This window comes from Lepisosteus oculatus, chromosome 14, assembly GCF_040954835.1.
Source record: "Lepisosteus oculatus isolate fLepOcu1 chromosome 14, fLepOcu1.hap2, whole genome shotgun sequence".
Lineage (NCBI taxonomy): Eukaryota > Metazoa > Chordata > Actinopteri > Semionotiformes > Lepisosteidae > Lepisosteus > Lepisosteus oculatus.
The window spans coordinates 45818046-45835007 of record NC_090709.1 but is presented as its reverse complement, the minus strand read 5'-3'; the positions used below and the strand labels follow the sequence as shown (position 1 = coordinate 45835007).

Here is a 16962-nt window from a genome sequence, read left to right as displayed (position 1 = left end):
TTAATGAATACAAAGTTTTGCTATTTTTTACTGGTGCTTGTACTGTATTACAGGGGTTGTCATGCATTAAGATTTCAAAACAAAAAAAAAATAAAATTTCTGAAAAATTCTCACTGAACTTAATGAACATAAAAGGTATCAGTCATTCACTTGAGAACTATACATGTGTTTATAAAGACACATTTTCTAAAGATTGTGTACATCTTTAAACATTGATATTCACAGGCTAAGTTTTTTTTTTACGTGCTTTATGCTGTTGGAGTAAAGCACTTAAAATGTTTTCATTTAGGGTCTGATGATATAAGCAAGACTGTGTTTTCTGAACTTGGCACCCTTCACCTGGACCCTTTGCTTAAAGACTCCTTGAAGGTAATTGTCATTAAATTAAAAAACTTCTTATTGAATTGTTTGGTCCACCGGTTTACTGAAAGAGCTGTTACAGAATAGTGGTACTATTGATACAGATGCAGCCATTCAAAATGCGCGGTACAAACCCGCGGTACGGTAATCTACCCACAAGCCACCGCAGGGCACCGCGGTAAGTGATTGGCTGGCCAAAATGACCGACAGGGGCACTCGTGGTGCATTGGTTGGTAGTGAAAAGATTTATTTCATTTAATGTCTTTACTGTGCACATTTTAATCCGCTTAGTTTTGAATATTTCTATGTAATTTTACCACTAATGGGAAATTTTAGTAGCTGAGCATAAAAAGAAGAGGAGAATAACGCATCTGAAGGTCATAAACGATATTAATTTAGGAACATAAACATTACTGTATGTACGTAAACTTTACTGTGTATGGCTGGTCTTGGTAGTTTAAAGAAAAAATACACACCAGTCTTCCATTTCTCCCTAAACATTTTAAGCATGAAAGTTTTATGAAACGGTACCCAAATATGTGATTGCTGTATAGGATGAATTTTAATCTTAAAAAATTATTTAACACGAAAATTAAGCTGTTTACATCTTCCGCCTGAGAACAGTCACCCGTTGCTACCCAACGCAGAAACACAGCCACTAACTAGCAAAGAGAGGACATTAGCTAGCCAATATGATAAAGAAATAAATGATTATTTTGTTTATTTCTTTTGCACATTTATTTGAACATTTCCATCGATTGTACAAGCACTTGTAAACTGTCCAATCCCTAGTTAATCAGGCATTTTCTTTTATGCTGTGGGCATTCTCCCGGTCTGGTGCCGGTCTGTGTCTTCTAGGATATAATGCCAGCGAACTCTTGTTTTTATGTCCACTATAACAGACAATCTCCTTTGCTTTTAACCGAGCGTCTAACCCCTCTGATTGGAGAAAAAAGACGTGCTGGCTTGCTATACATACTGTTCCAGGAAGATGATTTCTTTCTATTCGAAACGTGTATTTTAAAAGTTTAAGAAGTAAAAACCTTACAGCGTACACAGATTTCTAAACTGATCAGGATCGTTATCTTTGTCTTATCCATATTGTTCACCACTCTGTCCAGCAAATTAATAATAAACTTTATTTTATATAGCATTTTAAACTAATAAGTAATTAGATTGCTTATAAACCTAATCACTTTTTCTACATAAACACAGCGTACTTGCTCTCTGAAAATGCTTTTTCTTTTTATTTAGGCTCAGATTTCAACTTTGGATTGTATTATTATAAACTTTCTTGGAAAAATGTTTTTTATGTAAACCATGTTTGCTATTAATTCATTTAGGGCTAGAATATGTTCATTGTCTTCCAATCGAGTCGAGTTGACATTAAAAGCTTGCCACGCCCGGACTGTTACACCAACGCATTAGCATGTTAAAGCGATTTCATTGAGGAGCCTAGCTTTCTTAACTAGTAAGTACTGTACTTCCTTGGTTTTGGAGGGGGAAGTGTCTTTCGCTAGAAATCTCGCCCCCTTCTACTTTGAAAATACCTGTGAAACCGGTTTAATTCGTCACAGCCAGCACTCCCGCAGAGAGAGGGGTTGTACTCGTTAATGTCTTCGCCGGAACACATCATTATATCTCATTTTGTATTTCTGTAAAAAAATCGTTTGCCCAGCCTAACACTATTGTTGTTACTGTTTTTATCCTGTAAAGCGCTTTGAGGAGCACAGCTTTCTCACCACTTAGATTACTTTTTGATACCATCCTTACACAAAGCAGAAACTTCTTGTATTTTCCGATGACATACAAGTGGAAAGATTACAGATTTTAATCGGCTTTTTTCTGAACCAGGGAAAATCTGATCATGTTTCTCTATAACAATAAAAAACTGTATTTTACATATCACCTTTAAAAGTGGCATCTCAAAGCAATACAGTAGATGGAAACCACAGATTACAGAGTAAATACCCAGACAAACGCAAACGCGTTTTTAATAAAATTATTTTATTCATTCAGCAGAGAGAGAGAGAGAGAGAGAGAGAGAGAGAGCGTAAAACCTGGGCGTAACAGCTGTTCCTATTTCTGATCACTTGCTCTCTGGATAAACGTCTCACCTGTCCTGTTCTTTGTTTTCCTAATTTGCTGATTATGCCTTCTGCGATCCACTCCTGCCCTCACACCTAAAGAAGACTATATTAAATTTCTTTGCGCGGTCCATTGTGCAATTAACCCTTGTATGTGCTGTCCTTAAGGTGATATCACATAAAGGTGATATGTAAAATAATGTTTTTTATTATTGTTATAGAGAAACATGATCAGATTTTCCCCAGTTCAGAAAAAAAGATCTAAAGTATACTAGTTTGTCACTAGTATACTTTTAATACAGTCTTTGCTGTGCTCTAGAGGATCCTTGTGATATTTCGGGATCTGGTTGAATGATAAGTGTCGCAGTTTAAATAATTTTCGTAGTTGGAAATTATTAAACGCTCTGTTAAAAGCAAGAGAGTTTTTGTGTCCGTTACAGTAAAAGAAAATGCCTGAAAGAGTAAGGCTTGGACAGATTCCAAGTGCATTTTTGCAATTTACGTTGCATTGTGCATTGTGCTGCTGTAATACAGTTTAAAATAATTAAAACTCTAAACTCTATCAGCTTTATTTATGGGTTGCAATTTTAAAAAAGTCAAAAAATGCAATGCAATTTAGAGCTTTCTGGCAAGAGGAGACACCCAAATTAATAATGTAACATGACACTGTTTGTGCATGAACAAGGTTATACTGCTATTTCCTTAGATACGCGATTAAAAAAAAAAACATTTAGATCCTTGGCGGAACACATTTCATAAGAATCAGTGCTTTTATATATTGCCTTTAAAGGTGGCTTCTCAAAACGCTTTACAGGATAAAAACAACAATAACAGCAACAACTACAATATTGTATTTCATTGCACTTTGACAGATCGTCCTTAAATCAATTGTTGACTTTTCTCTCTTTACTACTGAACTTGTTTGGATTGACTGAGCTCCGTTCTGTACCACACAATGATCCCCCCAGAGTCTCTGCCCCGGGTGATTTGGTTTTTTTTTGACAGAGGGTAAAAAACTCTCTCTCTCGCTTGCCCTCCCCCCCATGTATTGTCTGTTTTTTTTGTGCTGTCCTTTGACAAAACAAGGCTCGCCAGATAATGTGAATCTAAACCTGTTTTTCTAGCTTTTAAAGTCGTGCAATGTGTAAGCGGGAACACATCATTATATCTTACATATGAAAAATACATAATATAGCTCCCAAACAAACGCAAACGTGTTTTTAATAAGATGCTTTAATTCACTCATAATCCGACAATTTCAGGAAGACTAAGGGAGGACTAAAGGAATTGTCATCTGTTGTTGAAGCTCTGTGAGCTCGGTGACTTTGAGACCACTTGTTATCCCAGGTTGTTTGAATTGCCACAATTCAAATAGAGAAAAAAGAGCTGACTGACAAGATTTATGATGCGGCTGTTAATGTTGGATTTAAAAAAAACACTTTGCCCGAAGTTTGTTGCATTGCTTGAAAAATAACTTTATTTCGAGAGACTGGATAAGTAATTTGAGTGTTTTTTTTTACTTCCTGAAAAACAACTAATAATTTAACTATATGTGCAAATGTTTTATGATATGTCGCTGTTGTGAATGTCTGTGGACATGTGCTGGCTGGACAGGAGGCTCTACTGTACACAGAGAGGGGCAGGAGGGGGGGACAAGCCGATACATACTCATAGAGTTTGATTAATAGGGAATATAATATAAAAATATAGTACTAAAAATAAGATACACTCTACAGACATTCACAACAGCGACTGTCAGAAGATAGGACACAGCGGCTCAGACACCCGCTGAATAGAAAGGGGCACTTTAATGTTCTGTAAGGCTAATACTAAAGCCAATACTTTAATATTCTTTTCTGTATGTTTAACAATAGTGGTTACTGGCCTAATTCGGCCCTGCTCCCGTTGTTAGGTGTTAATGTGTTGTTGTTAAGTGTGAATTTGTACCTGTTTCCCTGAGGTCTGGCTTTTTTTCTGGAAAACCATAACTCTGGTCTTATCCAGATTCACTGTCAGCGCCCAGGTCTGACAGTGCTGCTCCAGCAGTGCCAGGTTCTGCCGCAGCCTCTGTTCTGTGGGCGACAGCAGGACCAGGTCGTCTGCAAAGAGCAGGAACTCGATTTCTGTAATTAATGCAGATCAGTAAATCAAGGGACAAAACAATTACTGCGCCCGGCTCCTCAATGGGCTTTGACGTGCTCATGCGTTGATTTAACAGTCCGGGTGTGACAATGTTTTTTATTATTGTTACAGAGAAACATGATCAGATTTTCCCCAGTTCAGAAAAAAAGATCTAAAGTATACTAGTTTGTCACTCTTCTCATCCCCTCTTTGCTAAATGGCTTTTGAATAGAGTCACATGAGGAGAGAGGTGAAACAGCCCTAAACAGCCCTGTCGGAGTACACGGATATAATTATATCTTATTAATTTCTTTAGATACGCGATTCTTTTAATACAGTCTTTGCTGTGCTCTTGGGGATCCTTGTGATATTTCGAGCTCTGGTTGAATGATAAGTGTCGCAGTTTAAATAATTTTCGTAGTTAGAAATTATGAAACGCTCTGTTAAAAGCAAGGGAGTTTTTATGTCCGTTGCAGTAAAAGAAAATGCCTGACAAAGTAGGGCTTGGACAGATTCCAAGTGCATTTTTGCAATTTACGTTGCATTGTCCATTGTGCTGCTGTAATACAGTTTAAATAATTCAAAGTCTAAACAGTATCAGCTTTATTTATGGGTTGCAATTTTAAAAAAGCCAAAAACCGCACTCAAAATGCAATTTAGAGCTTTCTGGCAAGAGGAGACACCCAAATTAATAATGTAACATGCCACTGTTTGTGCATGAACAAGGTTATACTGCTATTTCCTTAGATACGCGATTAAAAAAAAACATTTTTGAATCCCTGGCAGAACACATGCCATAAGAATCAGCGCTTTTATATATCGCCTTTAAAGGTGGCTCCTCAAAACGCCTTACAGGATAAAAACAGCAATAACAGCAACAACAATATTGTATTTCATTGCACTTTGAAAACCAAGTAATACCTTAACTATATGTGCAAACGTTTTATGATATGTCGCTGTTGTGAATGTCTGTGGAGTGTATCTTATTTGCCTGTCTGTCCTGGCTCTCTCGCTCGCCCTCCTCCCTCTCTCCCTCAATTCAATTCAATTCAATTCAAGGTGCTTTATTAGCATGACAGATGGATACAATCAGTGTTGGGTATTTACTTTGCTTTGAGATGCCACTTTTAAAGGTGATAAATAAAATCAAGGCTTTAACTCCGCAAGTCTGAGTTCTCGTGTCTGTCCTATCCGAACTTGAAAGTATTACAATATGTATCTTTATAGCAGGTGGTGTACAGCTTTTTAGTATAGATTACACTTTTCTAAAATGTATTTAAAAAATAAAAACGATTACAATCTAATCTTTCCACGTTTGATCCCAAGATCCCAAGAAAAATCTAAACGGGGAGAAAGCTATGCTGAAAGTTTATTAAGATACTTAGAAGACAAAGATATCAATTTATGTTGCATTTGTCTGATTGTGAATCAAAAAACACATATATTTAAACCCGCGTTTGCGATTTAAATCAAAACGCGATTTAAATCAATATAAATGTTTATATTGTAACACCTAGGTGACTATTCATTGTTATTAAAATGACTTATATTCAATCATGTTGTGATATTTAGAAATATAAATTTGTTTGGTGCGAGTGAGGTTTTATTTAATCTCTGACGCAGGGAAACGTTTCATTTTTTCAAAGAAATGTTTGTTAAAGGAAATTTATGGCTCCAATGGGATTCAATCACAGACCATGTGACATGGGAGTTAGGAACCTAACCCACTGCGCCACCAGCAAGGTCACATGCAGAGTGCTGAAAAAGCACTACAGAAACATTATCAACAGACAATGTACAGCGTGTATTATTCTTGTGTTGCGGTACATGAATATAATTATATCGTTATTAATTTCTTTAGATACGCAATTCCATATAATATTCCCTTTTAATCAAATTCTAAAAGTATGCTTGTTGACTCCGGTATCACGTTAGTTAAAGACTTCGATGCTTAAAATGTTTAGGGAGAAATGGAATATTGGTTTGTATTTTTTCTTTAAAGTACCAAGACCAGCCATATACTGTATGTTTATGTTCCAAAATTAATATCGTTTATGGCCTTCACACGCGTTGCAGTATTCTCCTATTCTTTTTATGCTCAGCTACTAAGATTTCCCTTCAGTGGTAAAATTCCATATAAATATTAAATACTAAAACGGACACCATAAAGACGTTTACTGTAAATCTTTCTACGACAGACCAACGGACCACAAGTGTCCCTGTTGGTCAACCAATCACGTACCGTGGTACCGCGCGTCATCGTGCGTCACAATGCGCGACGCCGTAGCCAATTACCTCTGGTACGTGTCTGTACCGCGCACTTTGAATGGCTGCATCTGTATGTTTTCTTTAAAGTACCGAGACCAGCCATATACTGTATGTTTAAGTTCCAAAATTAATATCATTTATGGCCTTCACACGCATTACAGTATGCTCCTATTCTTTTTATGCTCAGGCACTAAGATTTCCCTTCAATGGTAAAATTCCATATAAATATTCAATACTTAAACGGGCACAGTAAAGACATTAAATATACATATACATACTGTATACAGTACAGTTTGCATATGGTAATATGTTTATGTTCCTAAATCAATCTCTTTTATGAGCATGTGAAAGGCATGGTGAATCACTGTACTTTGCATTATTGGAAACAAATGCGTGATTGCGAAATGCTGTGGTGTTACTTTTACAAAGACGGTCAATGAAAAAAAGAATCTGGACAAAGGCAATACTTTGTTTACAGCTTGTCCAAGGTCATTCATTATTAATACTATTAGTAATATCTTCGTTAAAGACTTTGATGGCGACAGTTCAAACATGAGAGGTTGAGCTTTATTAACTCAGGAAATTCCGGATACTATTATTTTGCTTGCGGTATTATAGGAGAATTTACGGTAACTCGCGGTAGACCGCGTAAAGCGCACCACAAAATAATCCGGTATCGCCCGCGCATTTTAAATGGCTGCATCTGTATATAAATCACAACGTCTTTCACTAGTACAAACTTATGTGCAAAAATTGCTTTGGAAAATAAGATGCACAACATAAAGCATTGGAGAAATGCTAGAACACATTAAGAAACAGTCTCATGACTTGAATGATCTCCTAATTTTGCAGTGCAGTGTTTTGTCACTGTCACTTATTAAGTAGACCACAGATTTTGCTTTTAATTATCTTGCAGTCTGTGGGAGAAATTGTTTTGAAATTGGAATTTACATGAGCTAGAGTTTACAGTTTTTCAGGCCACAGCACACCAAATTTATATATTAGTGTAATAAAAAATGTATATGCTTTTTTATAATATGGTTTATTCATAATAGATATAATAGGTCATGATTTTAAACATTTTACTCACAACGTAAAACAAATATCTGAATTTCACATTAATTAATCTGTGGAAGAATGTCAATACTTTTCTGAGGATGAATTAACAGACATAAACTGTTACACTAAGGAGAAATCAGCTGAATGGATCTACTATCACTATCTTACCATCATCACGGATTCACTGAATAATACTTTAGGTTCTTTGTCATTTTTTCCAAAACTGTATTTTATGATGTTTTAAATGAACACAACAGATCTGGTAATTGCATCTTAACGTAAAACATTTGAAAACACATAAAACTAAATCAGTATAAATATTTTATTTTTTTATTATGATAGCAGTTGGTACGCTATCAAAAAACTAAATAAACTGCATTTACCTTTTTAATCACAAATTGGAAAAAAAAATTAAACCTGAAGGCACATGAAATCTGGTAGATATGTTCTGGATGTGGGTAAATAACGCAATGAGAAACCTAAATATAGTCTGATCAAGAACCATTGATCACAGGACCATTTTCAGGGTCCTGTTTTGTGTGTCGAAGTACATGAGATATCAAAATGGTACGAATAAGATACAATGTTTTATTATGTAGTAATGTTCTGTAAATGTATACTAATTGTATAATATATAATATCTAAAATAATTCTGATTCTTCTAGAGGTTGTATACAACTGTGTTCCTTTATGTTTAGTACAATGCATTGTTTTTTTTTCTAATTTCTGTGTCTTTCAACAGAAATTCACATATTACACAGTCCTTCTGTACCACAAAAAGAAGATAGAAATTGACAACTTTGTGGGATCTATGAAAACCCTGGCAGAGGGCATTGAAAAAACCCACAAGGGCACTGCAGTAGGCAGCATTGTGGGAGCTGGTGTTGGAATTGCAGGATCAGCTGCTACTATTGGTGGGATACTACTTGCTCCCTTTACTGCTGGTGCCTCTTTAGCACTTACAGTTGGAGGGGTTGTTGCAGGAGTAAGCGGTGGTGCCACTGTCCTAACCTCAGATATCACTAAGTACTTTGTTACCAAGAACAAGACAGATGATGCTAAAAAAATTCAGGAAGAAATACAGAAACACATGAGGGAGCTCCAAAACATAATTGAATATGTTGGCCAAATGATGAAAGTATTTAGAGAAGATCATGCTTCTTACATTGAAAATATGGCAAATAATATGCTGTGCCAGTGCTTCCAGGCTGTGAACTTACTTGGGCCTTTAGATGACATTATAGCTGCGGGGGCCAGCGTTGCAGGCCGCGTTGTCAGAGTGGCTGGTGGAATTCTTGCCGCAGCCACCATGATTTTTGATATAATAATCATTAAAAATAAAGCAAAGGAATTCAAAGATGGTTCTGAAATTGCTAAACAAATAAATCATTTGATAACAGATGTTGAAAAGGATCTCAATCGAATTGATGAGCACATACAAAAGTTTCAAAAACTAACTAGTACAATTTGCTGTGATAATTTTGAAGATCTTGCTTGACCTATCAAAAACAATGATTAAAAGAAATTACAAAAGGAGTAAGAGATCAACCGCACAAATTAAGAAAAAAAAAACACAAATCGAAAAGTACAGGAAATAATGCAGTAGAACTTCAAAATACTGTAGTATCCACAGCATTCGTCCACCCAAATTCCATGTAGAAGTAAAACAATCTTAAAGCATATTTGGTTCACAGTAAGATTCAGTTTCTAAAAAACACTTTGTCATGAAAGATGTCAATATCCACCAATGCAAATACGTTAATCGATGCACAGCACTCATCATGTTCTATTCACTGAACCTTTATGAATACTGTAAATAAATGAGTTAGTTATTGCATTGAATGTATCAAATGCTACTAAATTGGAAAACAACACAATGCATTCAATTCAATGACTGTAAAATAAATGCAAATCATTCAAATTAATACTACAGCATTTCCAGAAATTTCAAAAGTGATAATCAGACAAGCGAAGACATCAAAAGAAGAGACACGGTGTACGATACAAATGCTACAAAAGAAAGAAATGAGACTCTGGAAACTGTGTGAATGGATAATCTATTGTGAATCATGATGACACCATGCACTGAACCTTTAAACAACACTGCACTGTAGTCAGAAGGCTGCCTACACATCTGAAAGAGGACTTGCTATTACACAAAAAATTGAAGTCATTTAAGTCTGATAAAATCTTAATACAAATTGAAATTAATATTTAATATTCTCCTCTGTAATGACATTCAGAAATACTTCAGTCATGTATTTTGGATACATACTACCTGAACACAAGTTTAAAATTGTGTATTGAATATTGTTCCATTTCTGTTTAACCTAATTCAGATGTCTGTGAATAGAACATGCTTTATTTTGTAGCTTAGACAGATCGCTGTGACTGAATGTATACTGTTTTCCTCTGTAACATGTTTAATGTGTTTTTTAATAAGATATAAATGTGGGAGGTGGGAATGTAAACCAAGATACCCAGCCATGTTGTTAAAGTGGATTCATTGGCTATTTTCAGGAAACAGCTGGATGGAATCCTCAGATTATCTGTTTTTGATTATTGTTTGATGTTGTTAAATAAAGAACTATCTTTGAAATTAATAACAAAAGTATATGTGCTTTTTGCTGAATAGTTAATTCACTCGTATAACATTAAATACAGTGCTCAAGCTGATTTTGACATTTCATCAAATACAACTAGAATGGGGTTTTGTTTATTATTTTAATTATAATTTTGCCATTGAGACATATTTTAAAAAAGGCATCTTCCTCTCTTACTGTCTCTTCTTGTAAAAAAAAAACACTTTCTCCTATATAATAACTTCCATTTTGTCTCAATCTTATTCTAGTGTATTTCAAATCACCTTTTATAGATTTATAGAAATGTACTCATTTTTCATCAACAGAGGATACCCCAGCAGTGTGATTGACAGGGCCCTTGCCCGAGCCAAAAACACCCCCCGGACCATCAACCCGATCAGGAACTCCCGCCATAACAATCGCATTCCTTTGGTGCTTCCTTACCACCCTAACACACTTCCTATCCCCAGGACCATTAACCAGAACTTTTCCATCCTACAGGATGATCCCTCCATTGGGGCCCTCTTTTCTGATCGACCTATCATCTCATATCGCCGACCACCTAATCTGCGTAACCTCCTTGTTCACAGCTCCCTTGACCGCCCTCAGCAACCATCCACACCAGGCACTTTCCCTTGCAACAGAGCTCGCTGTATCACCTGCAAGTACACAGCCACCACCACACTCATTCAAGGCCCCTCAGGACAATTCCGGATCACCCAGACAGCATCTTGTACCTCCAGCAACCTTATTTACTGTATCTCTTGCAGTAAATGCCCAGCCATCTACATTGGGGAAACAGGAAGGAGACTCGGAGACCACTTCAGAGAACACGTCAGGGCTGTGAAGATTAAAGATCTCTCCAAGCCCATTGTTTCTCATTTCACCTCTGATGGCCACGACCACTCTAATCTCTCCGTCTGTGTTCTCAAAGACGGTTTTCCGAACTCATACATCAGAAAGACCACCGAAACTAAAATTATTCTGCAGCTAGGATCACACATTCTCCCTTCCCTTAACGACAGATTACTGTTCTTTTAAATTTTCTCCATTCATTGGAAGTTTCATTTCACACCTCTCTGCACCCATTCTGACTTCACACCTCTTGATTGGCCTCTCTTTCTGTCCCCTGCTCCCGCCTCTCACTCCTCCTCCCTCTCAACCTTTGTTCTCCCGCTACTTTACCTTTGCCTACTGCCCTGTCTCTCTCACACCTGAAGAAGGCTCCACGGCCGAAACGTTGTGTTCTCTTTCTTCTTTTTTCCAGCATGGAATAAACCTATTACTTGTTCCTTTGCAGCCTACGCATGCTGACGCAGCTACCCACCTGAACTATTATAACATATTCAATGTTAAATTATATTAATAATGGAATAAAAATGTGAATAAGGAAACGTGAATACTGTCAACTGTTCAACCAGTTTAATTCAAAACATTTTATTCAGTGGGGCAATTTAACAGACGCCTCAAGTCTTAACACGAAATCATATAGATTGTAATTAAAATCGAGAATAACAAAGCGGTACCTGGTTGCATTTTTAGAAACCTTAGTTTGAATAAACCGGATCCCAGGTGCAAGTGACTTCATAACGTGAGAAGGCATTATGCTATATTTTTTATGCATCAGTTGAAGCCTTCTGAAGTCTCTCAAAAACATAAAAATGTAACATAATATCGTGTGGCATGATGGGCAACTGATTCTTTTAATTTTAAAGAAAATCAAAAATAAGAAAAAACGTGTCTGCCTAAAACAGACACTGCATGATTTTAAAATCTAAATAGCTAAAAACACTTAATCCAAAAATGGGTGATTTTCCTTGTGATCAGATTAGAATCTTTGTGTAAGATGCAATTTTTTAAATTTTTGAATTAAACATTTTAAACACATTTCATACAGATACAGTACAATCACATTCTCATTTCTTCCCATGGTATGAAGCAACTTAGCAGGTAGCTGAGAAAATAGTGCACCCACTGAGCTCAGTCAGAGCAGAGGTGGTGCTGTAAGAAGACTGTTCTGCAGCTTGCAGTGTTTATGGCACTGAGTGTGTCTGCCTTTAAAACATAGAAAAGGAATGTCAATCATTTAGTTTAACTTGAAATCTTTTAATTGTCATTAAACAGCTTTCTTACCAGTTAGTTTTATATTTGAAACCATCGTTAAACAAAACATTGTTGTACTTTCTAATGACATTACACATGGAAAGATGATACAGTTTAATCATTTTTATTTTTTTAAATACATTTTAGAAGAGTTTAATCTATACGAATATCACAGACTATTTTGGATTGTATTTCTGAATGTTAAGTCACAGTTCAATATTTTATATACATCTAAAAGTCAGGCATCAGGTGCATAACTATTAGTAATCAATAATTAGTATTAAAATTCTCACTGTGACAAATTGTTACACTTCCGCATCTTGTAAAAACATTAATTTGCAAAACTGTGTTCAAATATACATTAAATCCGACTATAAAAATAAGTAAACTATATTAACTTATAAAATAAAAAAAGAAGGTAAAATATAATATAAAATTAAACCAGGGTTAATTTTTTTCTGTCTCTTGCTACTCTCTCTCACCCACTATGATTCAGACACAGAATGGTTAAAAATGGGAACAGGTCAGGCAGGCAGAGGGAAGGGGGAGGGGGGAGAAGGGAGGCGTCTTCCCACCTTTATGACTAAACTGCCAAAGAGAAAAGGCTTGAGAGACATACAGAGCCGAAAAAGTTTGGTGCCGTGTTCTTTGCTTTGGAAGAATTTTCACCTTGAATATTTGCCCACCAGCTGACACACCAGCTGACACACAGAACCAAACTGAATACAAAATGTACTTGCAAGAATAACGATTACAAACATTAAAAAAAACATTGCTTTACACTGTTATACTGTACAGTGTAATAAAACAGTTTATGGTCACTACACTGTGAGTAATGCTGTTCACTAAACCTCTTTCCCACAATTTCACAGGGCAAGGTCACATAGCTCATTCAAAACTGGATATAATTTTGTCTTGCAAAAATTGTGATATTTGTCAACATATTTACTAAAACTCTCCATCACAGCAATCTCACTGTGTTAGTCTCACTGTACGCCCCAGTGCTCACTCAATGTTCACACTCCCAGTAAAATAAAAAAAACGTTTTCCACATTATCACCTCGCACCAGGGGGGAAGGAAAAGTGCCCGCTGTCATTTTTTTTCACTGACAGACGAAGTTGATTAAAAATCATTCAAAAGGGAGTGGTGTGTTAACACAAACTCTGCTTAACAGAGCCGCTTGTAAGAGAAAGGTGACTTTCTTCTAAACTAAATAAAGCTACAGTACAGACAGATTTTAAATTCTTCAAGCAAAATTAGCTGTTCGTCAAAATCTGCTATTTTGCAAGCAGTACACGACTTCTCAAAAGGTACCTTTTGTCTCTCGTGCAAACTCAACACAGATATATTTTTTATAATTCTAAAATTTGAATGGTATGCCTCAGGGACTCATTTTAGTATTGTAGCAAATACGGTTTGCGCAGGAAAAACAAAATACCTTCCCCCCCTCCCAGATGGATCTCGCCTCCTGCTGTTCCAAAGCTGTATAGTTTCAAAGTATGTGTGAAATATCTCGTCTTACTCCGTTTATTAATCCGATCTATTTTTACTAATCCGGCTATGGAAAAAATATGGCCAAAAGGATCGCTGCAAAGGTTAAATTCCAAGCTGAAAATACAAGACTCAACATGTCGTCTCTAACTCTTCAGTTTACAGTTCATCGATGGTCGTTCATTATTAATATTGTAACAAACGACAGGCATACAAATGGTACAAGCCGGTTGCAGCCACTAGTACTGAAGGATGTTTTCTGTAGCTCAGCTGAAAAAACCTTCTGTTAAGCAACACAGGAGACCTGGGTTTGAGCCCATGTGTTGAAGGGTGAACTGGGGCAGGAGCACTGAAGGCACAAGCCCAAGAATCTGAATTTGTTATAATGTTATTAATAATATATTCTGTATTGCATTTAAATTGGAATGTTTTTAGAAATATATATAACCTCTGTCCCTCCTTTAACTTAAAGAATTGCATGAAGAAATCCTAAATCACAAAACCATAACTTTTAATAATTAATCCAGATACACACACTCACACCAACATCATGCTATAATAGTGGACTATTTTTATATATTCGGCTATGTAAGAAACAAAGTAATTCTCTGATCGCGCTTTGAACCGTCTGGGTGCAGCTCACTACATTACCAACTACAAGGACAATATAATTTTTTTTTTAAAAGAAACGAATGTCAAACTGTTTCCTAAATGTCCACTTGTAATACTTTAGCTGCTTAGTTATACTATTCCATATTAATATAACAATCAAGTAATCAAGTGATGTTAAATCACTACAACATTTATCTTTTTACAATAACAAAAACTGGTGTTCTTACTACGTATTCTTAGAAAAGGATAAAACGTTATAGCTTTTTATGAAGTACAGAATATAAGATTAATAATGTTAGAACAAACACATTAAAACCAGAACCCATGTAAGTTACCAAGTTAAAGACTTTGATGCTGATACGTCCCAGTGTGTTTTTGTTATGTTCCACACTGCTGACCTTTGATTGTTCTCCCTCCCGCATTGGCCCACCATTACACCACTGTTTCAGTATGATGTCATCATCAATCAGCTTCTCAGCCAATCAGAGTGCATCTTATTCAGTATAAAACATGGTGGCTTTCAGAAGGAAGAGGCCTTTCGTTTGACTTCAATTCCGCTTGGCTTTGGTTATCACTTCACTTTTGATTTTGCTTTGGCTTTGTTGGTTTCTGTTTGTTTCTTTGTACTTTTGTTTGTTTGTGTGTATATCCTTGTTTTGCCATTACCTTGCCCTAAGGTGTTATATGTTCACCTTTTGTGTTCCTTTGTACCCTGTTCCTGTTGATTACTCTCGTTTTCCCTTATTTGTATTCCTAGTTCACTCATGTTTTTGTGTGAACTTTTGTGTATAAGGTTAGTTTAGGTTGTTGAGTACATTCTACAAACTTAGTTGATTTTGTATTAGTAACACTAGTTTAGTGCGGGTGAGTTCTGTTTGTCTTGTATGGTTTTGGGCAGACAGTGGAGGTTAACTAGGGTGTTGAAGACGCCGAAGACCGTGTGTTTTGGGTTTTCTTTTGTAGTCAGGTTAGCTTTCCCTCACTTTCCTAGCCAGCTCCATTTTGTTTGTTATTTTCTCTTCTTTGGCACCACTCTAGTTCCTGACCCCTATGTGTTATTGTCTTATTTCATACCAGTCACTTATTCAACTTAAAATCATCACTTTTTTACCGACCCTTAATATCACGCTTCCTAGTCCCTCACCAGAACCGACCTGCTTCCAAAAATTATCCTAAATGTTACACCCCTTTACCCCTAGACATTTGAGGTTGTAACAGATGCATAAAATATTCATGCATAATTAAAATATTTCTGATGAAGGTGGAGGGTTGTGTACTTTTGTCCTACTTAGCAATCTTGCTTTAATAAAATATTCAGACTTTTAAATGTATAATGATTAACATGCTGTAATACACAGTTTAAAATTATTAAAACTCTAAAGAGTATACAACTCATTAATTGGAAAAAGATTTTCCCTAAGCACTAACTGGGATTCGAAAGAGGGTGTTTTCTTGCAACAGACCAAATGCTACACATGAGAAGTTAATAGTGCCTCAGCCTCTTACCTCAGCCCCAACCTGCAGGCGTCCTACTAAATATTTTGTCACTCCTATCTCCTGCCATCCAATATAGCTCAGTGGCAGCTCCAACTGTTCAATCCCTACCTTCTACTTCATCTATCCCATCATTCCCTCCCGCACCACCTGCTGGTCATGCTCCTGCTTCCATCTCTCTTGCCTCATTCCCCCTTAACAGAGATTTTTTTTTTCTCCGAACAGCTTTTCCTCTTTCAGCTCCTCCTAACACACTGGTGTTTCGTCCTCCTTCCATTCCTCTCTTACTCCAGCAGCAAATTTTAAAAGAAATTTGGGAACCAGATGCATACTTGAAACCTTGTACAATACCTCGTTATTCAGAACTCTCATTCTTCTCAATCATCCTTTCCATCACTATCTCCAGCTGGCACTGGGCCATCCTGTCCTGTCAGGGATTGCTCCTCACACTCTCGGCTCTTACTGGACTGCCTGGAAAAGTTTCCAATCCTTCCACCTCTAAACAAACAAAGTTTCTATCTTTCGATATTCTCACACTTTTATCTGCCATTATAGAAACTTGCTCAAAATGCAGGTATCCACTACTAAGGCATACCTCCATCCAGTTCTTCCACAAACTCCTTTTTGGCATGACTTGTCCATCTCTTATTCACCCTCAAATCACTCTCTTTCTAAAATGCTTCCAACGATCCGAGAAACCCCTTCCAAATCGATGCACACCATTTACCTAAGACATCCTGGCATCCTGCATTTATGTTCTCAGATCTGATTATCGCACACCCTG

At 36.5% G+C, this 16962-nt stretch overlaps 1 long non-coding RNA gene across 4 annotated transcripts in view; it reads left to right on the top strand.

Moving 5' to 3' along the window:
• LOC138243111 (uncharacterized) overlaps positions 1-10499 on the top strand; it is a 33384-nt gene extending 22885 nt beyond the window's left edge. For all 4 annotated transcript variants that reach the window (XR_011191966.1, XR_011191965.1, XR_011191968.1 and 1 more), the window contains 2 exons: positions 290-369; positions 8638-10499. This is a non-coding gene — a long non-coding RNA (uncharacterized lncRNA). The remainder of the gene's footprint in view (positions 1-289; positions 370-8637) is intronic.
• Positions 10500-16962: the final 6463 nt, after the last annotated feature.